Source organism: Cervus canadensis, chromosome 27, assembly GCF_019320065.1.
Source record: "Cervus canadensis isolate Bull #8, Minnesota chromosome 27, ASM1932006v1, whole genome shotgun sequence".
NCBI classification, from domain to species: Eukaryota; Metazoa; Chordata; class Mammalia; order Artiodactyla; family Cervidae; genus Cervus; species Cervus canadensis.
The window spans coordinates 29,418,733-29,426,287 of NC_057412.1; positions in this window are offsets into that span (position 1 = coordinate 29,418,733).

Below are 7,555 nucleotides of genomic sequence, written 5' to 3' on the forward strand. Positions count from 1 at the left end.
AAGACCTAATAGTTATGACTTTAAATCTTTTTGAGGTATCAACACAATATTTTAGAGCCATTCCATTGTGAAATTGACCCTGAAGCTTGCTCTTATAGGTGCCACACTAGATTTGATTCTTTCCTTGAGACAACTTCTTACCTTGGGAATCTTTAGCTAAGAGGTACTTGAAATTAAAACTGGTTTTATTTCTGAAATCAAAAGTCATGAATCCTTCACATTTCTCTAAATTCTGCTCAAAAACTGAACAATTCTTTTTAAAATTAGTATCTCCTCTCTATTTTATCATAGCCATCTTGAAGAGGCAAGTAAAACATTCTAGATACTGCTTGAAAATTTCACCAGTCAGAACAAAAGTTAATTATCTACCCTTTCTTTTTCCATACTATCACAGGTGACAGTATTGCCAAAATTTTTTCTACTATATATTAAAGTCCCCTTTCTCCAACCTCCAATAAAATCTCTTTACCTTCAAACTAATCATCAAAAGTATCCTCAAAATGTTTCTAATTTTTGACTAACCATCTCAAAGCAATGCAATTTGCTTTAAGTTTTTGTTGCAGAATCAAACTAATTACTCCTACCAAATTCTCTTTCAGTTTCATTAAGCCTACCCCAAAATTTAGTAACTTAGTATAACTATGTTATTTTGCTCATAATTTTGTGACTCAAGAATTAGGAATGGCATTTGATGGGAAATATATCTCTGATCCAAAAAAACATTAGGTAATGTGGCTAAGGCTAAAAGAGCTACTTAAGATTGTTTTTTAAACTCAAATGTTTAATACCTTGATGTTCCTTAGCTTCTCCACCTGACCTGAGTTATTCCAACTTTTTGCATGCTCACTTAGCCTTCTTAGTACAAGTTCTTCTAGGAAAAAAAAAACAAAAAACAAAAAACATCTAAGAAGTCCAGGCAGAAGCTGTCAAACTTCTTAAGACCTAACTACACTGTCCTTCTACTGATCCATTGGTCAAACAAGTTACTAAAGTTAGCCTACGTTCAAGATGGGGGGGGGGGGGAATCAAACTCAATATTTCAGTGCAAGAATAGCATGCATTTAGCAATAAAGGAGGCATTTAATTAAATCCATGTAAGAGAGAGGGACTTCCCAGGTGGCTCAGTAGTAAAGACTCTGCCAGTCAATGCAAGAGACACAAGAGACACTGGTTCAATCCCTGGATTGGGAAGGTCCCCTGGAAGAGGAAATGGCAACCTACTCCAGTATTCTTGCCTGGAAAATCTCATGGACAGAGGAGCCTGGCAAGCTAAGTTCATAGGATCACAAAGAATTGGATACAACAGAGTGACTGAGCACACACACAAGAGAGAAGCAAACAATAATTGTTGGCATCACAAAACCTAAACAAAATGTATTACATATATTATAAACAAGCATTTATCTTATTGTTTAATATGGTACAAGCATGGATTTTATAATAGTAAATTGAAATAACCATCCAAGTAATTGGAATAATTGAATTAATTGAGTCATGTAGAAAAGTGAGTCAATTAATTTATAATACAAAGAGATATGGGAAACAATTCCTAGTAAAGTTTGGACAATTACAAAATGATATCCTTTAGAAATGGCTTGCCCTAAGAAAATTTAACCCTCTTTATCTCTTGAAGTCAAGAGGGAACTCCATCTAGAATAGATCCAGCCTCTCTAAAATGTGAGCTAGTATACAGTTCTGTAAAGACTCTGACTAGAAGACTAGAGGTCAATTCACTTAAGAAACCTGGATCTCAAGTGGATTGGGTTGAGAATCAAGTTCAGAAGTAACTTCTCTTACAAATGCAAAAAATTAATGACCACAGATTTTTTTATTTGCCAAGTCTAATCTTCTCCTGGGAAGAGGACAGGACCCTGAACAAGTGCTAATGGGTCTCTGCCCTTAAGGCAAGGTTGGCCTTTCAGTGGTTTGGAATTTCACTTACTGGTTTCCCTGAGTTCTTAAAAATGAATCCTTTTTCTGAATCTAAGCATTTTCTAAAAAATGCAGAAGTCCTTCACTTAATACTATAAAACTTGGTATCAAGGGACAAAACTATACATTTTTAGACTTTCCCTCTTATAGTGAGGGAAAAAATTGTTCTGCTGTTATTTCTATGTTAATGTCAGAGGTTTGTATGGCAGAAAATGACCTGGTTTGTTTCTAGAAGTTTGACATAGAAATCTCTAACAAGATGCCTATAAATTCACTCTGCAAGCAATATGAAGATGCATTAGTTAAGAAACAATGACTTGAAATCTGTAAGACCATGATGCTACTAATGAAAATAATAATTTGAAATCTCTAAAGTAATCTGCTATTTTACATTTCAATTTACTGCTGACAATGTTGCCCCTTTTGGGGTTTCACCTCTATTCTCAAAAGATCTCTGTTCCACTTTGATTTTTCTGAATTGCTACCCAGTTATTTAATGTTACCTTTCCTAGACTTAATCATATCATAATCATCCAAAGAAGTCAGACTATAAATGTCTTAATTATTGGCAGCAGCAATACTACTACTATTTATGGAAAATATGCTATGAAGCCTATTCTGTGATAAATAATTTGCACATAAATTTTGGGCTTCCCTGGTGATTCAGATGGTAAAGAATCCTCCTGCAATGTGGGAGACCTGCGTTCAATCCCTGGGTTAGGAAGATTCCTGGAGAAGGGAACAGCTACCCACTCCAGTATTCTTGCCTGGAGAATTCCATAGACAGAGGAGCCTAGCAGGTTACAACCCATGGGGTCACCATGACTGAGAGGCTTTCAGGCTTCCTTGGTGGCTCAGATGGTAAAGAATCCACCTGCAACATGGGAGACCTGCGTTTGATCCTTGGGTTGGGAAGATCCCCCTGGAGGAGGGCTTGGCAACCCACTCCACTGTTCTTGCCTGGAGAATCCCCATGGACAGAGAAGCCTAGAGGGCTACAGTCTATGGGGTTGCAAAGAGTTGGACATGACTGAGCAACTAAGCACATACATATTTTACATTTACAATAACACTGTAAGGCAAAAAGAAGAATAAGGAAAAAAAAAAAGAAGTATTTAACCCAAGCATTTATTTATTATAAATGCTGCAATATGTGAGCAGCTTAAAATGAGTGTTCTACAGAGAGCTAGTAGCTGAAAGATTTTACAAGGCTGATATGGGTGGGGTTCACTCAAAGGTTAGCTTTGCTCTGACAGTTGTTCACTATTCAGTGTTAGAAAGTGTAGGGAAAATGAGTTATGTTAGTCATGTAGGAACAGGAAGACTGTACCTTAGTTTAACATCCATTGACTATTTGATTTACATTTGGGAATAAAGGGTAAGAAGGAACATTTAGAAGCTAAGACCCTTGAGGACTAGTTAAGATACGGGTGTTTGAATTGTACATGTTGGTTGGAATTATTTCTTGAGTTAGCAGTTACATGGAAGCTTTTATTATGTTCCCTGGTCGCTCAGACAGTAAGCATCTGCTTACAATGCGGGAGACCTGGGTTCAATCCTTGGGTGGGGAAGATACCCTGGAGAAGGAAACGGCAACCCACTCCAGTACTTTTGCCTGGAAAATCCCATGGACGGAGAAGCCTGGTAGGCTACAGTCCATGGGGTCGCAAAGAGCCGAACACGACTGAGTGACTTCACTTTCACTTAGAAGCTTTTAAGTACAGATAGCATAAAATATATAGATTATTCTGCTAAGGAAAGCATGAAGTAGTAACATCAATAGACTATGAAATGTCTCAGTAATCCTACACATAACTTCCTTAGTCCCAACCAAGAAACCAAATCCATGAGATGAAGGCAACTGTTTAAAACATATTTGCATGAATTCCCTAGCAGTCCAGTTTTTAGAATTCTGTGCTTTCACTGCCAAGGTCATAGATTTGATCCCTGGCCAGAGAACAAAGACACCACAAGACACCTGGCTTGGCAAAAAAAACAAACAAATAATCCATTTTTAATTTTTCCAGAGACACAGATAAAACTAGAAGTAAAGAAAATCACAAAAAAAAAAAAAAAAAGAAAATCACAAACTCCTTAATTCTTTATCTTTGTGAGCACATACTGGGTTGGCCAAAGAGTTTGTTTGGGTTACCAAAAGCCCAAACAAACTTTTTGGCCAAACCAAAATTTTATATCAATTTTACAAGTGTGAAAGTGGCAAGAAAGATAAATAGACATGTTACACACATTGTCAAAAGTCACTTGCATATTCTACAATATATAAGAACAGGGTAAGTAAAAATTCAATCACTGATGTTTATTATTTTTTCTCACTTTGAAATGTTCAGATACTAGTTTAATGGTAGTCTTATGTCTCAAATTTAATTAAATATGGAAATTATTTTTGAAACCAATATATTAAACTCTTATTATTCATAATAGTTTAAGAATTTATTTATGAGACTAACCTCTTTTAACAACTTACGTTTTTACAAGTTTATGTGAACACACTTTTTATATTTAATATCTTAAATATTTGTCAAAACAATAACATTTCATTTGACTCAAAAATCAATGTAAAATTTTATTAAAATTAAATGATAAAAAAAGTTTAATTTTGGCATTACATACATTAGAATATTGGGTTTAATTTGATTTTAACTAATAAGGTATAAAAGGAGACAGCAATTTTTAAATTAATATAATTACATAATGTTAACTCATCCAAAGATTCACATGTTTGAAAATACTACACAAATATTTTATTAATATAATTTTAAGAGTATATAAGCTATAAAGTGCAATGACTCTGTAGACCATACTTGCAAGTAGTCTTCTTATTTAGAAAGAGCTCTTTTCTCAGCTAGTGATAGAAGATTCGATGCTGTAAAGAGCAATATTGCATAGGAACCTGGAATGTTAGGTCCATGAATCAAGACAAATTGGAATTGGTCAAACAGGAGGTGACAAGAGTGAACATAGACATTCTAGGAATCAGTGAACTAAGATGGACTGGAATGGGTGAATTTAACTCAGATGAACATTATATCTACTACCAAGGGCAGGAATCCCTTAGAAGAAATGGAGTAGCAATCATAGACAACAAAAGAGTCCAAAATGCAGTACTTGGATGCAATCTCAAAAAATGACAGAATGATCTCTTTTCATTTCCAAGGCAAACCATTCAATACCATGGTAATTCAAGTCTATGCCCTGACCAATAACGCTGAAGAAGCTGAAGTTGAACAGTTCTATGAAGACCTACAAGAGCTTCTAGAACTAATACCCAAAAAAAGATGTCCTTTTCATTATAGGGGACTGGAATGAAAAAGTAGGAAATCAAGAGACACCTGGAGTAACAGGCAAATTTGGCCTTGGAGTACAGAATGAAGCAGGGCAAAGCTGATAGAGTTCTGCCAAGAGGACACACTGGTCATAGCAAACACCATCTTCCAACAACACAAGAGAAGACTCTACACATTGACATCACCAGATGGTTGACACTAAAATCAAATTGATTATATTCTTTGCAGCCAAAGATGAAGAAGCTCTATACAGTCAGCAAAAACAAGACAGGAAGCTGACTGTGGCTCGGATCATGGACTTCTTATTGCCAAATTCAGACTGAAATTGAAGAAAGTGAAGAAAACCACTAGACCATGCAGGTATGACCTAAATCAAATCCTTTATGACTATACAGTGGAAGTGAGTAATAGATTTAACGGACTAGATCTGATAGACAGAGTGCTTGATGAACTATGGATGGAGGTTTGTGACATTGTACAGAAGACAGGAATCAAGACCATCCCCAAGAAAAAGAAATGCAAAAAAGCAAAATGCCTGTCTTAGGAGGCCGTACAAATAGCTGTGAAAAGACGGGAAGCAAAAATCAAAGGAGAAAAGGAAAGATATACCCATTTGAATGCAGAGTTCCAAATAATAGTGAGGAGAGATAAAAAAGCTTTCCTCAGCAATCAATGAAAAGAAATAGAGGAAAACATAAATAGGAAAGACTGGAGATCTTTTCAAGAAAATTAGAGATACCAAGGGAGTATTTCATGCAAAGATAGGCTCAATAAAGGACAGAAATGATAGAGAACTAAGAGAAGCAGAATATATTAAGAAGAGGTGGCAAGAATACACAGAAGAACTGTACAAAAAAGATGTTCATGATCCAGATAATCACGATTTTGTGATAATTCACCTAGAGCCAGACATCCTGGAATGTGAAGTCAAGTGGGCCTTAGGAAACATCACTATGAACGAAGCTAGTGGAGGTGATGAAATTCCAGTTGAGCTATTTCAAATCCTGAAAAAATGATGCTGTGAATGTGCTTCACTCAATATGCTAGCAAGTTTGGAAAACTCAGCAGTGGCCACAGGACTGGAAAAGGACAGTTATCATTCCAATCCCAAAGAAAGACAATGCCAAAGAATGCTCAAACTACCACACAATTGCGCTCACACTACTAAAGCAATGCTTAAAATTCTCCAAGCCAGGCTTCAGCAATGTGCAAACCATGAATTTCCAGATGTTCAAGCTTGTTTTAGAAGAGGCAGAGGAACCAGAGATCAAATTGCCAACATCCAATTGATCATCAAAAAAGCAAGAGAGTTCCAGAAAAACATCTATTTCTTCTTTATTTACTATGCCAAAGCCTTTGATGGTGTGGATCACAATAAACTGTGGAAAATTCTGTAAGAGATGGGCATACCAGACAGACCACCTGACCTGCCTCTTGAGAAACCTGTATTCAGGTCAAGAAGCAACAGTTCGAAGTGGACATGGAACAACAGACTGGTTCCAAATAGGAGAAGGTTTAACTTATGTGCAGAGTACATCATGAGAAACTTCGCTAAGCTGCAGGAATCACAAGCTGGAATCAAGATTGCCTGGAGAAATATCAATAACCTCAGATATGCAGATGACACCACTCTTATGGAAGAAAGTGAAGAAGAACTAAAGAGCCTCTTGATGAAAGTGAAAGAAGTGAGTGAAAAAGTTGGCTTAAAGCTCAACATTCAGAAAACTAAGATCATGGCATCCAGTCCCATCACTTCATGGCAAATAGATGGGGAAACAGTGGAAACAGTGGCTGACTTTGTTTTTCTGGACTCCAAAATCACTGCAGATGTTGACTGCAGTCATGTAATTAAAAGATGCTTACTCCCTGCAAGGAAAGTTATGACCAACCTAGATAGCATATTAAAAAGCAGAGACATTACTTTGCCAACAAAGGTCTGTCTAGTCAAGGCTATGATTTTTCCAGTGGTCATGTATGGATGTGAGAGTTGGACTATAATGAAGGCTGAGCGCCAAAGAATTGATGCTTTTGAACTGTGGTGTTGGAGAAGACTCCTGAGAGTCCCTTGAGACTGCCAAGAGTTCCAACCAGACCATCCTAAAGGAGAGCAGTCCTAGGTGATCATTGGAAGGACTGATGTTGAAGCTGAAACTCCAATACTTTGGCCACCTGATGCAAAGAGCTGACTCATTTAAAAGACTCTGATGCTGGGAAAGATTGAGGGCAGGAGGAGAAGGGGACAACAGAGGATGGGATGGCTGGATGGCATCACCGCCTCAATGGGCATGGGTTTGGGTAGACTCCAGGAGGTGGTGATG